At 38.5% G+C, this 19023-nt stretch overlaps 1 protein-coding gene across 2 annotated transcripts in view; it reads right to left on the reverse strand.

Moving 5' to 3' along the window:
- The window catches only part of LOC150076288 (uncharacterized), a 45107-nt gene extending 42125 nt beyond the window's left edge, over nt 1-2982 (reverse strand). For both annotated transcript variants that reach the window (XM_090387628.1, XM_090387627.1), the window contains exon 1: nt 2426-2982. The gene's annotated coding sequence lies outside the window, so the exon portion shown is untranslated. The remainder of the gene's footprint in view (nt 1-2425) is intronic.
- Nucleotides 2983-19023: the final 16041 nt, after the last annotated feature.

Genomic DNA, 19023 nt, shown 5'->3' on the forward strand with positions numbered 1-19023 from the left:
AAGGCAACTTCGGCAGATTGCAGGATGGGGAATAAAGTAATAAATAAATTAATTGCTTCGCTAAGTTCTCGCCATGACTCGTAATTTTATAAACATCTGACAAGATGTTTATAAAGGTACAGAGACCAATTTTAGAACGTTGGCTTCAGCCTTGTTTTTTTTTTTTTGTTCTAGAACAATCCTCCCAAGCCAATGATAGCTGTACTGCGCTTGTGTATTGCAGCTGAATTGGACGTAGGTTGGATTACTCCTGCCTAAAAGAACACGCCAAATACATATCACAGTAATGAGGGCTATTAAAAATGTCTGCTTTCCCTTAATTATTTCTAATTCTTCGAAAGCAATTTTGTCGAATTAAAACAGATTTTCTTGCCTGCAATCTCAGCTAAGTGGTCTTGCACACACACACTCTCTCTCTCTCTCTCTCTCTCTCTCTCTCTCATATCTGTGCTTTCCTCGCACGTGCATGCCAAAACAGGTTGTCATGACAACCCATTAGTCACGTGCGTTATTACCACATCAAAAGGCACTGCGGCCGTGTACTGCAACTTCCATGCTTTTAACCCATTAACTCCAAATCGAGTGGGCCACCACCATTCGCTTTCTCAAAAACAGCCAGTCCACGTGCAAGCAGAACGTGAGGATATGCCGCACTAAACGAGGTCGTCCAACGTATTGTTGGCTGGCATGGCCTCATTAACTAACCATCTATTTATATCTGTGCGCTAATGGATTCCGATGGAATAATTGGGTCGTTTCTGTTAGTAATATTTGAGCCAAAATTATATTATTATTATTCGTAACGTTACTTTACTTTTCCCCTTCAGTATTCTTTGTGGTGGGCAAACATGCGCGAAACAGGTTAACAAGTCACCATTTTCTTTTATCTTCCTCGCTACTATGATGGTTGGCATTGGCTATAATGATCTTTTATCTAACGACAATAAGAATATTAGCGGTACATATTATTTACAAAAGGTGTTATAGTATTCTCTCAATATAATAAAACTGTATAATTAAAACGTACTAACCGTATAATAAAATAAATAAATATTTTATTGTATTTATGTTGCTATATGGTCTATTATTTGAAGAAATATGAGGCATCGACCATCTATTGTCACCTAAAATGACAAATGCATAAGTTTGTGGACAGCGCCATCTCGCGGCATTTTGCTAAAATAAAAACAATACAATATTAAATGAATTGTAACAAAACGTTTGCTGACTTTCTCTGTTACTTTTGAAAGTTATAAGCGTATTTAGCATTGAAAAACATAATTCCCATACATTTATGATCCTCAGATATATCACATTAACCCTTTCCATACAAACTGTGCCCTGCAGGTGGAACTACATAGCATAAATATCGCCCACATCAGTTTCACTTGACAGGTCTTCAGAGGAAGATAATGATAGGTTCCTTTATGCGGCAGGCGCTGAACGATTAGTTGTCCTGAGAAGATCGTCGTACCTCACACTGGGGTGACTCACGGAACTGTGTCCTGAACCCAAAAATGCTCTCTGCTGGCCACAGATGTTGCTGTAATTATGATTTGCAAGGCCACTCAAGTCGACCGTCAGAGCTCTCCGATTACCCACAAACTACGGATGCACGGTGGTTGCAGCGAGTTATATAAATAGCATCTGCCTAATTGTTCTCATCCTTCGCGTGCAAGAGCAGCGCACCTTTCAACAAATTCAGTGATTTCGATTCAATGTACACAACATGTACTGGTGTGCCACAAAAAACTCTAATGCATTAGGAACAGAACAACTTTGTATAATTTTTAAAGAGCACAGGGTGGGTGGCGTTCAAGAACCACGTGGGAGGGGACAGAGTTTATAGTTTCCTCTATAACGGGAAGTGGGGGATGTCTCCTAACTATGAAAATGCAGTGACTCTGCTATTTTAAGTACCAATTATTCATTTCTCAATGTTACAATTTACTGTTACAATTTTTGAAGATTTTTTTTCCTTTTTCAGTCTTCTGTATTACTACAAAAGATGCAACTTCAGTATAAATTTAAAAATAGTGAGTTATATAATTACTTGCTAATTTATGCAAGCTCATTGCAACTTACAGAGAATTTTCATATATTAGTAAATATTAAGCGTAAGCGAGCAGATATTTCCAACACATATAATAAATAAGTTGGTGGTTAAAAATTTTATGTTTTCCAGAGTGATTTCATGATAATTTAAAACAAATCACTTTTAAATTTTAAACTGAATTATCTAAATAAGTTTTTATATTAGTATTTATAAAAAACAAAAATTATTTTATATGCAAATATAAATTCTGTTAACGTGAGGATAACATTTTGTGGCGAAAAATTTGCGCACGATACTAACTTCAGTTTCAGATTAATAAAATATGCCTGCATTCCCCGATGGGAGGAATTGAAGTAACGTAAGTCTTACCTTCAGCATTCGGACAGAAACTTTCGGCGCATAAATGCAAGCTGCCTGTTGATGCAAACACTAGTGGACAGTGAGGCGGGCCGGCGAGCAAGGACACCCACTGGAGTCAGCGACTAGGTATGCGCAACTGGTTAGTGTTGAATGAAGAAGTGGGACGCCCGTCAAAACGCACGCATGCCCAGGAAGTATGCTATTGAGGTGAATTAAGCGGTCACCTGGGGCAGATGCCAGCGGGCCAATCTGTGAGAGCAATGTCAGTCGAAATTAGGCGGTGGAGCTTTCACATTACTGTCGGGCAAGATGACACAAATGGCTTCCTGGAAAGACAGACAGCGAGAGAGAGATAGAGAAAATAAAACAATTCTTAGAGGCCTCGTGCTATGGTGTGTTGATCCACGGGGAATGGAAGAAAAAAAGTGATTGGCGTAATCATTGCTCTTGAGGTCAACTATGTCAATGAACCGTAAGTCATTCTTGGAAGTGATCCACTCATGTGGGCTGCTGGGATGACTGATGTAGAAAGAGAAGCTCACTGACACTTAGGTCTTCATAGCAATCTCCAAAAAAAAAACCTAAACTCTCTCTAATCGTTGACATTAACTCTTAACGTTGTCAGCAGATCTGAATTCCATGGAAATTTGAATCAGTCGAACCATTCATATCATCGTGTGTCTGTGCGTTATGAAATAGTGCGCGCTTGCGCACACCACCATCCGATCATTTTTCCCCCCTCCATTCGCGAGAGCACCGTTGGGATATGAGAACGGCACGTGCGCGAGTATATTTCTGTTGGAAAATAGCGCTTTAGATCGGGCATAGAAAGGGTAGAAGCAGTGCGCGCTTAAAAGTGGTTTCGACATAATGTCCTACGAACGTGACGTCAATAACGATCAGGGGTGAATAGCTATAATTGTAACTAATGGGTTCGCATACCATAATTATCGGCGTCCATCGGGTATATCGCTTCCTCAAGCGGGCTCGATTACTTCTGTCCCTAGCGTGTCTCTAGAAAAGTGCACTCGACCATCATTGAATCACAAACAGAAACGCGATTCCAAGATGACGACGATGGAATGGCGTCAAAGACAGGCGAAGAAAGGGATAGCCAGAATGCAGCCCAATTTCTCGCATTCGTGTGCTAATCGTGTTTTCAGACACAGGCTCAGAGAGGATCGCGTTGCGATGTTGGAAAGCTGGCACTTTATGACAGATATGTTTCCTGTTCTTAGTTTGGATTCTTCGATCCTCCCGGTCTGGCGTTCTGATGTCTTCAGAATCCTAGCGGCGTGTTCGAGTACCTTCATATGCCCGTTATTGCCAAACATCCATCCGTTTGGACAGCATGACCTACACGAATGGCAATTTGTCGTGTTGCTCATCCAGCTTTTGACAGCTCAGTGATCTGACCACTTTCGAAGTTCATCAGCTCTACATAACGTCACCTTCTGTGTTTTATACGCGTTGTACACTCTTAGACGTGTTTTCATTCACAGTTTTGTTTGCCTGCTAATGTTTAGACACGTTTTTATATCACCTTCAGATTCTTTCATCAGGATGGTAACAGGTACCTTATTGGATGTTCTTACAAATCAGCTTAACATACTAATCGCTTACGTCCATATACGAGGGGGTATCAAAAGGTTCGTAGCCTTACCTAAAAATAATAGCCTTGGAAAGGTGAAACTTCACAGGAACTTTAATCCTTTTCTATGTACTCTCCATGCATAGCAACACATTTCTCCCATCTATGGATCAGTTGTTTAATGCCTTGATCATTGAAGTCCGCACTTTTTGCCTGAAACCACGATTTCACTTCATTGATAACTTTCTGAGACGATTCAAAGCGGCGTCCACGCAATGGTTTCTTCATTTCTCGAAACAAGAAGAAGTCTGACGGTGCTAGGTCGGGAGAATAGGGTGGGTGCTGCAGTAGTTCGAAGCCGCACTGGGCAACAAAGTTGGTGGTGGCAACGGCCGTGTGAGCCGGTGCATTGTTTGACAGACGAAGGAGACCTTTGGTGAACATTCCACGCCTTTTCACCTTCAACGCATCGCGTAACTTTTTTCAAAAGATTTCTATGGTATTCTCCTTCGTGGTTCCACAAAGTGGAACTACGTAATCTGTCAGGATAACCCCTTTTCTATCCCAAAACACGGACAACATCACCTTCTTCGCAGATGGATGGTCATTGCTTTTTTGGGAGGTGGAGAGGAGATGTGCTTCCATTGCTTTGACATGTCTTTAGTCTCCGGATCATAACTGGTACACCCAGCATTCGTCATTTGTCACCAACCGATCAAAAATTTTCTCAACATCCGCATTACACAAACCCAACAGCTGGTGAAAACATTGCATTCGACATTAAAGGCGTCAGCAATGTTGGAACCCATCATGCGGAGACCTTAGACATGTGCAGATGGTCATGTAAAATGCTGTGGGCAGATTCCTACTGCATTTACGATGAAATGAATTTTCACACGTCTGTCACTCAGCACCAGCTGCTCAACCTTTGCAACCGTCTCACTGTCTGTGGATGTTGATGGCCTTCTCTTGGCTCGTCAAAGATACTTGTACTACCGCCCTGGAACTCCCGTTTCCATTTTTTTGTAGTGTCATAGGATGGACAATTCTGCCCATACACAGCTTTCATTTATTCGTCAATTTCCTGAGCTTTCTTGCCCTGCAAATGCAGGAGCTTGATCACTGCTCGATACTCCACTTTATCAAACATAGCATCCTTCCTCAAATTCCGGGCTCCACATCAGGTGTATGATCGGGAACGAAATTTCTCATGTTGGTTATTGAATATGTAGACAACTTATATTAAAAAGGGCATCTTCCTACTGATGTTTTATCTAGGTCAGGGTACGAACTTTTTGATACCCTCCTCATAAGTCAGTTATGCATGCACATTTTCAGATAAATCCGTCCATTCTTTCTAAGTGGGGCAATTTAAATGGCGAACAGTGCACATGTGCTTAAACTAGCCTTCTTCCTACTATTGGTAGCAACTCTAGTCAGTGGTATGCATGAAGCACGTTACAGTAACTGAAACGTTAGCTTTTAATAAAGTTCAAACGAAAAGGTCAAACCTTGACATTTTTTGCTGGTTCACTGGTGATTAACAGTCTTCACAGAACACTTTCATGTACGTCAGCACATTCTGCTAATTGGATGAAATCTTCATTTAAACAATCAACAATCAACTTTTAAAAATATATGAACTAGAAAAATCAAAAGTAAATATCGCAAAACTTTTAGCACAAAATGACACACTACTGGTCCTCAGACAAGAGCTGCTGGTGTACGGTGGGCGATGCTGATTTGAATCAATGCAGAGATCATATTTCAGAGCACATTTCGATTCGCCTAACATGCACCCGAGGGGGGAAGGTCTCACAGTAGCGCACTAGTTATAATCACCGTTCTTCCAAGCCAGATGAAAAAGGTCTGGGTGCTCCCTTCCATCACGCGAGCAATTTTTATGGGCTTCTTTCACTTTTTTCTTTCTTTCAAAATAGCAAACCAGCCGTAGAATTTCCCACCCCCAAATTACAGATATAATACGTATAATGACGCCTCACAGCTTTAGTTGCTTTGGCACTTAGTACAACTTGATTCAGATGCCTAGCCATAAGAATACTGCTCCCAATATTTATCAAGAGAGCTCCTTGGCAGACTCATGTCCTAGGTGTCCTTTATATTTGCGGTTTATCTTTCATTTTGTGTGTTGGTATATAGAAATTAATTTCTCCAATCTCTAATTTAATTGAATTTCCCGGTTGAAGTTACAGTTTATTTTTTGCTAGAAGGGGCTCGCAGGTTAGGCAAAGAGCGTCGGGGGACCTATCGAACAACCCTGTCTAATCCATTCCCCTTTCAAGTTTCGTGATATCGGTTAGCCTTTCATTTATTACTGGCGTTCGAGTTGCAAATGGGAAAGTCGGGGAACTCCTGCAACCAAGCCGCTTTAATTGGACCTATTGTGCCACTCATGAATGTACTGCGTCCCCATCCACTCCATAGGTGGACAGCGTTGTGTATACGAGTATCTCGCATATTCTTTCTTTTTTTTTTTTTTTTATTCGGTGTGTCTGTATGTGTGTGTGTGTGTGTGCATGCCGTTTGCTTGGTTCAAAATTCAAGTTTCCGTGAGAAACGCCATGCAACTTCCACCCGAGGCGAGCTACTCGGGCGTACTGTGAATCCATTTATTATTTAGCTGACATTTGTTGTTTCACTTATTATGAATTCTTTACTCGTATCCTAAAAACCTGTACATTATAACTATTGAATTCTGTCGTTTGCTTTTTATACTCCTGGGGATGGGGGAATATGCCAGCAGAAGTCTTCCCAGCATTCGAAAGGAGGTTGGACACTGTCTGTATACTGATTTTATATGAAGAAACTTTCTGAATGGGACCCAATTTGAATATTCTCTCATTGTGCTACGAGAGATGGCATTTTCATGGCCAGTTTTTAATGGAACCAAGTTAATAGTCTATATTCCACAGCGAGGAGGGAGACAATGTGAGAGTAAAAGATTTAGTATCAAAGAGTACCTTCAGATCTTTATAAGACATAACTGATTTAACAGGCTGAATTCCAATGAGAGGGGTTAGATAGAAAGGACAGAATTTCCCGGAGAAAGAAATATAAGCACACTTAACAGAATTAATATAAAGGTCAAAAAGACTAAAATAATTAGTGATATCCACAACAGGATCATTAATATGCGAATTATTCTGCCGTGCCTCCTCAAGAAAGGTGGAGGTAACCCAGATTTTAATACCATCATTAAGGAGGGAGGAACTTGCAAAAGCAATAGTAGTGGAATTAAGGCGAAAATCATAAGGGTAAAAAGTGCCTCCATGCGTAATACAAGCGGATTCATTTTAATTAGAAAGGAATCCGCTTTGAATCTTTGAATCTCCATTGAATCTTTCTTGCATGTTATGCAAGAAAGATTCAATGGAGGAGAGATTCCTGTATGAAAAAGAGTAAATTACCTTATGATCCATAAATGTTAACCATGTTTTCAAAAGGTAAAGACGTATCGATGGGCAAACAGCATCGAATGCAGAGGATAAGTAAAGGTAAACCAGGTCATGTTGGCCCTTTCGATTCGTGGCATCAGACGCAAGAAATGTCGCTTCAGGAAGATTGGTGGTAGAGAATCTTTTTTCCATAGATTAGAAGAGGCAGAATGGATCTTTGAAATAATTTTAGAAATGGGGAGAAGACAGCGATAGGCTGCCATTCTTTTAATAGTTTATGGTTAGGGACTTAGAGAAAGGTTGGTTGGTTGGTTCTTGGGTTTTTATTGGCGCATTAACTTAGAGAAAGACAGAATAATCGACCAGGATGGAGGGAAGAATATTTCAGCTAGACAGAGAGACTAATAATTCTAAAATGTAAGCACTGACAATCTTTATAAAACCGCTGCAGCAGTTTTGATTTCAGGTTTGACTTCCAGCAGTGAAAGTAGCGTTCAGTTTCCTTAGATAATTAAACCGATGTGAATTGTTTTATCTGTATACGTAAAAGAACAGAGTATTAACTGCTTCTGGTATATGCACTTACTTCATCAATGAGGATAATTAAATAGGTTTGCAATATGAATCTCTAAAATAAAACAACGCACCAATCTCCAAATACGTGTTCGCTCAATTTGAATATAAAATAAAGAAACATAACTGAGCTATCATAAACAAAACTTTGCTAGGCAACGCAGGTTTAAACTCACATTTACTCAAGAGAAATAGCAGAAATTTGTGCTAGGTCACTGTAATCATCTTTCGCGTGTGGTAATGATACGAACATGCTTCAGTTGCAGTTTCTGGTTAAACATGAAGAAATTTTCATTCATCTTTGGCTTTTCTGGGAGTGGAAGACGTTATATTCGTGGCACTCATTGATGAAGCTCGCGGCACAATAAAGTGCCAAGTACACTGTTTAGGAAGCACTGTCTTAGAAAATTGTATCACTTGTAAGATGACCAATGATGAGTTTGGCCATTTCCATTCTCCGCGTTTCAATTATAGGAAATAATATTTACAGATCAGCAGCGAACATATATTGTGTTAAATGCCACTGCCCTCTGGGAAAAATCATCACTCTCTAGGGCTGATCAGGGGTAAGTCAAATACGTTCGTCGAAGCAATTTATTACGGTCCTTCAGCTATGCCCAGATATTATTAAAATAATCAGTCCCTTCATCAATTTCTGAGTTAATTCTTGTACGAATAGGAGTTTGACGATTGTTGACTATGTAAATGTCCAAACATTGGTTGACTATGTAGATGTCCATAAAAACATAAATAAATGATACGCCGAAGAGCCCATCAAGTAGTGGTCAATTCACATTTTAAATCTGAGTATCTGGCAAGATCATTCAATCTACCCCAACATCAGGTTGGTGGCCATAGTAGAGTGGTCAAATATAAGAGTACAACAGTTCGTGTTACAGCTAATCGTGGTTCTAGCCCAAGTGATGACTGCTGAATACCATGATGTTCTTGTAGCACCTACTATATTCTGTCTACCGAGCTTATCGTATCCATAAGTATGCTAATTTTCAGTTCTATGTAATGTCATTCTATTTACCTCCACCCGTCAGCGTTGATGTCTTATTGATTCAAGACATTGGTTTTGGATGAAAAAATTGATGAAGCAATATTGTCTAAACTTCCAGTATAATAGTTATATTAATTCTATCTAGTCTAAGTTGCAACATTTTATAATATGAAACCTTGTTCAGATTTACTAAACGTCTAACTAAATCTAATCGTATTCCAGTCTTCTTGATGACTCCAGTTTTAGGAATACAACTGCCGGTGAGAAAACCAGCCATCCTCGCGGACCTTTCCAGTTATTTCAAGCGCTACGTATAATGAACTGCCATACCATCCAGACAAGATTCCTTCGATTTAATCGAATTGAACGATAATGTTCTGTGGGGGGAGGGGTTATATATTATTTATATTATTTATGATTTATTCCCCTATTTAAACAACTCCCCTTTATAATATCTCCCCACTTGCGCATCTGACTATTCAACTTCACAGAAGACTGCAGGTTTTGGGGGGGAAACTTCTAGATGTATATTATTCCCTTCGGATGGGCTTGTGTCCAGTACAACAAATAATTACACAAATGTTATACAAAAAACAAGTTTATTATGTATATTTACAGTTAAATCATAACAAATCTCATTAAGAATAGAATTTCACTGTTTCAACACCAAGGTACTCACAATATATCCAGTCTCTTCCTATCTAACAGGCTCCTTTACAGACTTGACTTTTTTTTATCTCACCTTTCTCATTACGCATACACAGGTTAAATAGTTACACTCTTTATATGCTCACCTTATTTCTGCTCCTATTACAACACAATAAAATCATACCTCATAGGTGTCAATAACATTTTTTTATCATTAAAGTTAAATATATCATTGATCACATTACTTTTATGTATCATCATAACTACCAATTTATTCTTTAATTCCCTATTCCTCTTTCTTATATATTTCTTTAACCATTGTCAGTTACAGAACTTGATCACCAAAATACAATGTCACATTCAAACACACCTTTAAGGGTTGGCAATATACATAAATTTTATCTCCACACATTTAATATTTCTATTTTTACTACAATTCCTTCCGTTAACTTTCTCATCTACATTACTATCCTCCTTATTCCAAATTACTGCCTAAACCAACCATAATTGCCTTAGAGTAGAATTTACTCCTATTTGGTTCACCCATCTAATCTTATCTTTATCATTAAATTCCCCAATATCGCACTACAGTCCTTTCTCTAGCAGTTAACTTACAGTATTCTCAAATTAACTTTCTCTTATCATTGAATTCCCCAAATATCGCTCTACAGTCCTTTCTCTAGCTTTTAACTTACAGTATTCTCAAATTAACTTTCACTTACTTAATTTCTATGGTCAGGTGTCTTCATAAGGGCCTTCTATCCTATCCTTATCCAGAGCTGCTATCTTCCGCCATCCAGGGCAACATCTTACAGCTTCCAGGGCATCATCATATGGCGTTCGCAACTGCTACTCCGCTTTCAGGATCTACTACTTTTCCTGTCAGGATGGCTACCTTCTGTTCCAGGGTTGTTACTTTGCCTTTCAAGACTATATCAGGATATTATCGCCTTTCTCGGTGGACTGGGTGTTCTAAGGGAATCTTCTTCTCTCATTCTCACTGTTTGCAGAACTTCCTTTTACTACCCCTTTCCAGTTCATCTCCTAATTTTTCACTCACTACATTACTGATAACCCCACTTCGACTTTTTTCGTCGGCTATTTCTTCATCATCTTTCAAGCAACTCTTCCCGACTCACCCTTTCACTGGCACTGCTCAAAAAGTTCTCCCCTCTCCTTCTCTTCCTTTTTCACTCTCCCTCCTCATGTGTCCGTATCCATCTACACTTTTCTCCCGGAGTTTTCCACGGCTCCCCACAGTGTTTTCTTCCAATCACTCTTTCTTTTCCATTTTTTTTTCTTTTCATTTGTTGGAAGGCCTAGTTCAGCCTGCCCCGTAGCACGTGATTCTCTATACCCCTTTCTTTACAACCTGTTGACATCCGTTGTGTTCTTTGATTCGGCCGAATACTTCAAAACAACTTTTCCTGTCTCATAACAGCTTGTCTCTATTGCACTCAAAAAAAACCACAAAACGTGACACTGGATACCATAGCGTCTATTTTTAGAAACTAGTGTGTGCTTTTCCGAATACGTTTCCGGTGTGTGACCTCTCATAAACCTTGAGTTGTTTGTTGCGCCGAACCCCCTGCTGGGTTTGCCATAGTATTCTCCGTCAGTGCCCTGTTTTAACGGAAGTAAAGCTAATGGCTCTGTTTTCGTTCCTACTACCTTTTTAATTTTTATACCTCTTTCCAGAATAATTCTTATTTCTGAAACTGCAGATATTACCCTTTTATCCTATTAACGGCAAAAGAATCAAAAGGAAAACTGACTTCCAAAGTTTCAAAAAAATATTTTATTTTTTTGTAAGATTTTCAGATCTTACAGTTCAATCTGTCACTGATGAACCATAATATGAAACCAGAAATTTCTAACAGAGGCCAAACGGACTCAATGCTCGGTAACTGAGAGCCATTGTGAATTCTAGGATGCAAAATATGTCATCTTCGTTGATTTTCTTGCCCAGTGGAAATATATTAATGCGGATTAATATTACAGTAGAAAGACGTCTGTTTCCACCAGGACAATATCAGACTTTGCATAGCCGTAGTGACAATGAATATCACGAAAAATCTATATACCTCCTTATAGTTCAAACTTAACAACCATCTGAGTATCATTTTTCTTTCGTTACTTCTTATTTTGGATTTTTAATGGCGAGAAAAAAATAAAAATTCAAAATGAGGAAATCGTGGACTTAATCCTGTGCCCATCCAAAAGAAAACATTTTGAAGTTAGCATAAAGATGGAAGAATAGCCGATTTCCAAAAAGCCATTTTCAAATTCCGTTGTTATTGAAATCACAATTGCACGACTTCAATAATTTCCTCGTTATTTAGATGATTATGCCAATAAAATTTTACTGGAAAAGTTCTCATTCGTGTTTGAATTAAGATCATTCAAAGGGGCGTCGATCCAATTTTATGCCCAATACTCATCAGGGAGAATCCATTTCGTGGGACGATTAGAGGGATTCCAAAAAGGAACATGCTATTTTATTCAAAAAAAGGATGATAAACGTTACTCCCATTGAGAGAGAGGGAATTCGAACCCGGACGTTTTCCACACAGTATGGAAGGACCGCATGATCGTAACCACGAGGAAAAGGACCCAAGAACATTTCTGTATTTTGTTGATTCAAACACGAGACGTGGGTAACTTTGTGATCATTATTCAGCAGCAGTTGCCGAATGATCAGGTGGAATTGTCTCTCCTCGCGGTAGTGCAGTGGCGAATGGGTTCGAGAACCTGTGGGTTGAAATGTTGCTAAATACTCCCCTCTCAGGACGGGACGAATTTTTAGTTCCTTTTTCACGATGGGGCCATTTCCGTTGGTCTCCGAAGAGGGTTGCATTTCGCCCGAGGATCCGCATTTTCACCGTCTATACTTTTTATCACTTATGATTTTATGCAAGTCAGCATCCAGGGATTGAACTAGATGGACCTTTTGATATGGGAGGAAACGATCTTTAAACTGTAGCCTCGAAGGAAGAGCAAGAAGCTTGGGAGTTGAGCGGAGAGCTGGTTGGAGAATCCTCCAGCACACGGTGTCCCAAATGTTGGGCTCTGAGACTCTCCCAGCGATTATTTTTATGGTGAAGATGAGTCTTCTTTCATGAATTAATGCTGAAAACCTGGTTAAATTCGGCGCTTTGGCCATTAATGTTGTGTACTGCAGTGGCGAGAAATGACACTTCCAGGTCGCCCACTTCAGGAGCCAACATTCTGTGGAGTTTAATGGTTTAATTGTGGTGTTTGCAGCTGTGCCTCACAACTCTGCTCCTAGCCCACAGAAGAAACTTTATAATCGCTTGATATATGTAGGGAGTAAATTGCACTTCTATCCTTCGCAGGCGGCAATCACGTGACCATATATATATATGGAAAAATGACAGCAAGCGTGAGCAAAAATATGGAAATCGTTCACACATGTCCACAGGAAGTGAAGATCCAAGAAAAGAACGCGGAAAAAGATGCTGCATGCAAGAGATAGTCACGTCTTGTGCTAAAGCTAGCGAAACACTGGGCACCACTGTAAACTGGTACGATAAAGCTCCTTTTCATTGCGCGATCGGTAATCTCGCCATGTCTCAGGCACGCGTAAAGATTCATATCTGAAACATTTCCCTAGGCCAGTGGAAGTCTTGTGTTGTGTTGGTTCAAAAACCAAGTGCTATCAGTTTTGATAATGACGATGCGCTGTGTTGTTAGCGCAATAAATGTACTGAAAATGGAATGAAACTCCTGGTTCTGCAAGAATGAGAATATTCATTTCTTCTGGGGTGGATGATGCAAAAAAAGAAGAAAAAAACAAAACAAAACGGGAAAAGTAGAAACTATAAAGAAACCATCTAAGCCTAAACTGAATTGTTAATTGGAAAGATTAAAAATACTACAGTTAAACTGCCAACGTTCTGCATCTATAATGATATCTCCAAAATAATTACACATTATAAAATTGACAAACTAGGACTTCAGGAATTATACTCCTACAAAGGCAAAGTTAAAGGATTACCAAACTGCTGTTTGGTAATCCTTTAACTTTGTTAAATCTAATGTATCTGTTACAGGACAGAGTGCAAATGCTGTGGCAAGGGTGTGCACAGCTCTTGTTATAGCGGACAAGCAGATCACGATCACATGGGTAAATGGTCTCTGCTTCTTCACCTCAATCTACATGCAGTGCTCACAGCATTTTCAAGAAATTGAGCCTTATCTAAACTTCCTTGAGACAAAACACAAGTCTTAAATTACTCATTAAGAATCCCGACAAAACAACAAATCAGGCAAATTCATACAGCCCAATTGTTTTACTTCTGGTCTTCGGAAAAATACTAGACTGTAGCGAGATTCCAAAAGTACTATAAAGAAAGAAGCCTAAACTACAGATATCAGTTCACTGCTGGGATGTCTACAGTGGATGCCGTTAACCTAGTTATTAATATTGTTTCAGCCCTCGGCCTCCTTGTAGACTTCAAAGGGGCCTTTGACACTGTTTGGTGGCAAAGTGTCCTGGAGAGGTTCCGGGAGGCCGGGAGGCTGTGCCGATTTATCATCTCATCACGGATTATTTCCAGAATCGCTCACTTGTGGTCTCCAGTGGATCCCGCTCTGTTGCGAGACCTGTTACTCGCGGTTGCCCTCTGGGATCAGTTCTCGGACCAGTATGGTGGAATGTGGTCCTTGATGGGTGGCTGGCTACAGAACATCATTGCACTACTAAAATTGCTTACGCAGACGATCTAATTATCCTTGTTTATGGAAACTCCAGACTACAACTTGAAACCCATGCTAATGAAGTCCTATCGGACCTAGATGAGTGGTATTGTACACATAAACGAACTATTTCTGTTCCCAAAACAAAACAAATTCTTCTCAAAGGAAAATTAGACCCAAATAGACCTCCAAGTATTAAGATTAAAGAACAATCGATAAAATTGGTTAACTCATACAAATACCTAGGAATTATGTTAGATAACAAACTCAAATTCATTACCCATATGCACAAATAAAAATTAAGATTTGACAGGCAAAATAATTAGAATTACCAAAGGTTCTTGGGATCTGTAACCCTCCACCACTGTCAAGCTGTACTACAAATGCATATTTATTCCTATTGTCTGCTATGCTGCGGGCTCTTGGGGTCCCAGTATACGTAGAGTCATGGTGGAAAAAAATCTTGACTCAAGCCCAGCGCTTCTTCCTGATTGCAACTTCAAGAGCTTGTCGCACAATTTCAACGTCGGAACTACAAGTAATCGACGACAAACTGCCAATTAAATACGAAGTACTGTTCAATTATCTTCATTATTCTAGAAGTAACAGTATTGCAGCACAGCTCAACTAGTTTTCTGTTAACCTGGACATGCCAGTGAAAGAAGACAACACTAGATTAAGAAACCACTTCCTCCAGGAGTGGCAAAACGAATGGACTAATGCAAACACTGGAAGAATTACTACCCTTTTTATATCTCAAGTTGCTGAATTTGACAAAAAACATTGGCCCTGGTTCTACCCAGGTCTTCACTTAACTTTCCTTCTATCCGGGCATGGCACCCTGAACTTATAAGTTATTTACTCTGGGTTTGGATGCGTCTCCTCTCTTCTGCGGAAAGCCTTGTCTGCAAGGATATGTTTTTCAAAACTATAAATTGTAAATAATGTACAGTTACTCTTCAGCAGCGGATAGGGGGAACCCTGGAGCCTGCAGAAAATAATAAAATACTTTGAATAACCTTTTGGATTGGATTAAAAACTGAATATCCATCACTTAGCGAAAGGGCTGTGTAAATCCTGCTGCCATTTTCAACTACGTATATGAGTGAAAGTGAGATTTTGCAATTTATACCTCGTTGAAACCGCAATACCGGAACAAACTTGTTCATTTTAAAAATATGTAAAATTTTGTGTGTTAATAATAGATGTTTTGTTGATCATTATTGGTGTCCTCGTAATTGCTCATAAGCTATTGATATATACATTTTCCCAAAAAAAGAAAAGTAGTATATGACAATTATTACCCAAATAACTTGGACCTTCTGATTATACAAAGCAGTCAGGTAGCTTGTGGTAAAAGGTTTATAAAAATTATAACTAATAATAAATAAAGATAGAATAAAATTAAATATGGAGTTAAGCATTTCCAACGAAAGAAACCACATCTCCTATAATTAGTTTACTAACTTACAGTATATCAGTGTATTTATTAACTTACAGTGTTAAATAAATGTTTTCCATAATAAATTTGTTTCCATTCTCTAAGACCATTGTTAGGTACAGATACTTAATAATAATTTTATATTAATACGTAATATCACTTATAAACACGTAGTACCGGAAATATTTTGTAATAAAAATTCAGTACTATTACTGTATATGATTTCAGAGAATATAGGCTTAGGCTCGCGATTAAAATGTTATGTTGAAAGGGGTTTGCGAGTTCAAAAACCTAATATTTATAATTTTATGAAATTAAACACCATACAAACTAAACATCATAACTGTCAGTGTTTGCATTTGTAACAATTCAGAAAATACTGTGTAAACTATCTATACTAATTTCATTAAATATTATAAAAAGTGTATTGAAATATCTTAAGATATTTTAATAATTTTAAATTAGTTTTGAAAATGTTTAAAAATTTTAAGCTATAATTATAGTTACAATAAAATTTATAATAATAAATATGTAAAAATTGATCTAATGATAACATACCCAATATAAGTTATATTTGACGGTAGTGTGCACGTGATATTGACAAACAACGGGGATTTCTTGGATTAAAAACTATAATTTCCTGTTTAATAATAATAATAATAATTGCAACAAAGGTAGTATAAGAAGAATGTATAGAGACTGTGAAATATAAACATCAAAGAGCAAACAGTGGAAACTGAGTAAATACAATATTAGGAAAAAGGCCTCGAGGGTCGTGGTTAAACTGATAAACCTGACAATTTTACTTTAGTATGCATACAACATGTAATAGCATAAAGCATAATATTCATACGTGCGTATGAATATTATGCTTTAAGAGTGACGTGAACCGATCGCAGGAGAATAATTCTCCATTATTGTTTATGGACTACTTCGTGCTGAATCATATGTAAATTCAGAAAATCCACAGCGTATCTTATTTTTCTGTCTCGAGTTTTCAGACCAGGTATTATATAGGTTATTCCGGCTATTCATACGCAGGTATTATATGCTGCATTCACTCACAGATTCACTCTTATTCTATTTTTATGTTGCGGTAAGTTCTTGGTTTGTTTTACGTTATAGTTTCTTTTCTTCCCGTATTATTATTATATCAGCATAAAAACTTCAGCCTGAACAAACATGTCACTCCATTGTTTGGTTGTCTTTACGAAATTTTGTTTGTCAGTCCAGTGTCCAGCTGCTTTCTGAAGAGAATGAATTAGTGACTTTTTTTTTTTTCTTCCTATCTCATTTCTCATTCTTCTTTTTTCCTAATTATTGCTGATGTGATATTTCACTATTTAGACCACAGCTTGCTCAAAATCACCTCAATAAGCTGTGGTCTAAGTTTTCATGTATTCATTTTTGTTTGATCTTACCATTTCTGTTCCTAGTGTTAGTGATTACGTGCAAATTGGCGTATTTGATATTTCACACTTTACGATTTTAAATCTTCAAAATTATTACTACTCTGCAAAAGTTTCAAAATTATTTCTTTTTTGGTTTTAAGAAAGCAATCCGTAACTCGCATCAACAATCGCATTTATCTTTATGAATCCATGCAAAAAAAAAAAAAAAAAAAATCGCGTGTGTAAGCACGAAAGATGTTTTATGTATAAACATCTTTGACGACACTTACTAAATTTCGAACAGCTAGAACCGAAATCATGAACGATGTAATTTATGCTCACGCCCGCTACTTACTCACCGAATCAGTGTTATTGATAAATAGGATACACACACCCGCTGCTTACTCTACCGAATCAACGTATGGAAAAGGTTAGGCCAAAAAGCCTAATTACCCATTTGATTGTAGCCATTTCTTGAATAGTATAATTGCAACAATACAAGTATTTGTATTGTTGCAATTATACAATATTGTTGCAATTAAAACGATTGAAATGTGTAAGAGGATGTGTCAAGACAACGACGACACCGACAAAGCATGCGGTAATGACCTGCATAGCCTTGTAACGCGACTGCGAGAAGACCCCTTTCGAAACTTCTACAATCATCCAAACAGAGAGATGAATGAGGATCTAAAGCTCGCCACACTTAACCGACTCAGCGCAATTGCAAAGAATTGCAAAAACTTGATGACCAACGAGGACTTCTGCGGCTTAATGAAAATGACAAGAAAAAGATTCTACTCATACATGTAATTTGGAGTCTGTTATCGCCCAATCTCGAACCGATTCAAATATTCTTGACCGGCCCAGCTGGTTGCAGAAAAACGTTTATGATTCGCCTCTACATTACATGCGCTTCAAGTGTTAAGGCTGAAGCCCATGTAATGTAATGATCTTGGATGTGCTCGGAGCTGGCATAAACTAGCTCTGGCTCTGCCCAACTATTCTTGCAGTGCTGGTAAAAAATGCACAGAATTCTCTTCCTGTTCTGCTTTACATCTGTTACAAAGTCGAGAGTTATTCTCAAGATGTTGGTTGGAATTTGACTCTTTATCTATAAGTGAGGTCCTTACTTATTATTTCCAGGTGAAGAGGAATTGTTCCTGCCAGAACTAGAGGTGTACTCAGTGGCGTATCCAGGTGTCATCGTAACGGGAGGCATGGCGACCATGTCCAGGTGTCATCGTAAGGGGGAGGGGACACGGCAACCAGTGAGGTTTTTAGAAAGCAGGAGGCGTTCAAAAAAATTTAGGGTTAAGGAGGAGAATATACCCCTACTGCCCACCCCTGAATAAGCCCTTGGATGTACTAACCGTATGACATGCCCTCATGACGGTTAATAGAATGATCCTTTGGATAGAATCTAGTTTCTTTTTACTTCAGTGGCTCTAAAACCATATGCCTGCGCATATGGTAATGACTGAGAGGAAGATTGCCTTCTAAATAACAATAACAGCAAGAGTTTTCCTCTTTAAGGCCCAGTCAGTGTGGCTGATCCGAACTATCATTCCAGCATAGTTTCTGACGTTTTTACTAAGTGCACTAGATGTTTCTAATTTGTTATCCAGGAATTAGATAGTATGAATCAGAGCTGTACTACTCAATATGTTCTACGTTGATAATAATATTAGTAAAATAATAAGAGGAGTTTACCTCAATATAGTGCGTAGAACACTTCCGTATGATACCCTCCAGAAATTAAAAAGGAAAAAACGAAAAAATCGACAACTTACCGGTACATTAGAGTAAAATATAAATAATT

Source organism: Mastigoproctus giganteus, chromosome 13, assembly GCF_048544385.1.
Source record: "Mastigoproctus giganteus isolate SK-2022 chromosome 13, ASM4854438v1, whole genome shotgun sequence".
Taxonomy (NCBI): domain Eukaryota; kingdom Metazoa; phylum Arthropoda; class Arachnida; order Uropygi; family Thelyphonidae; genus Mastigoproctus; species Mastigoproctus giganteus.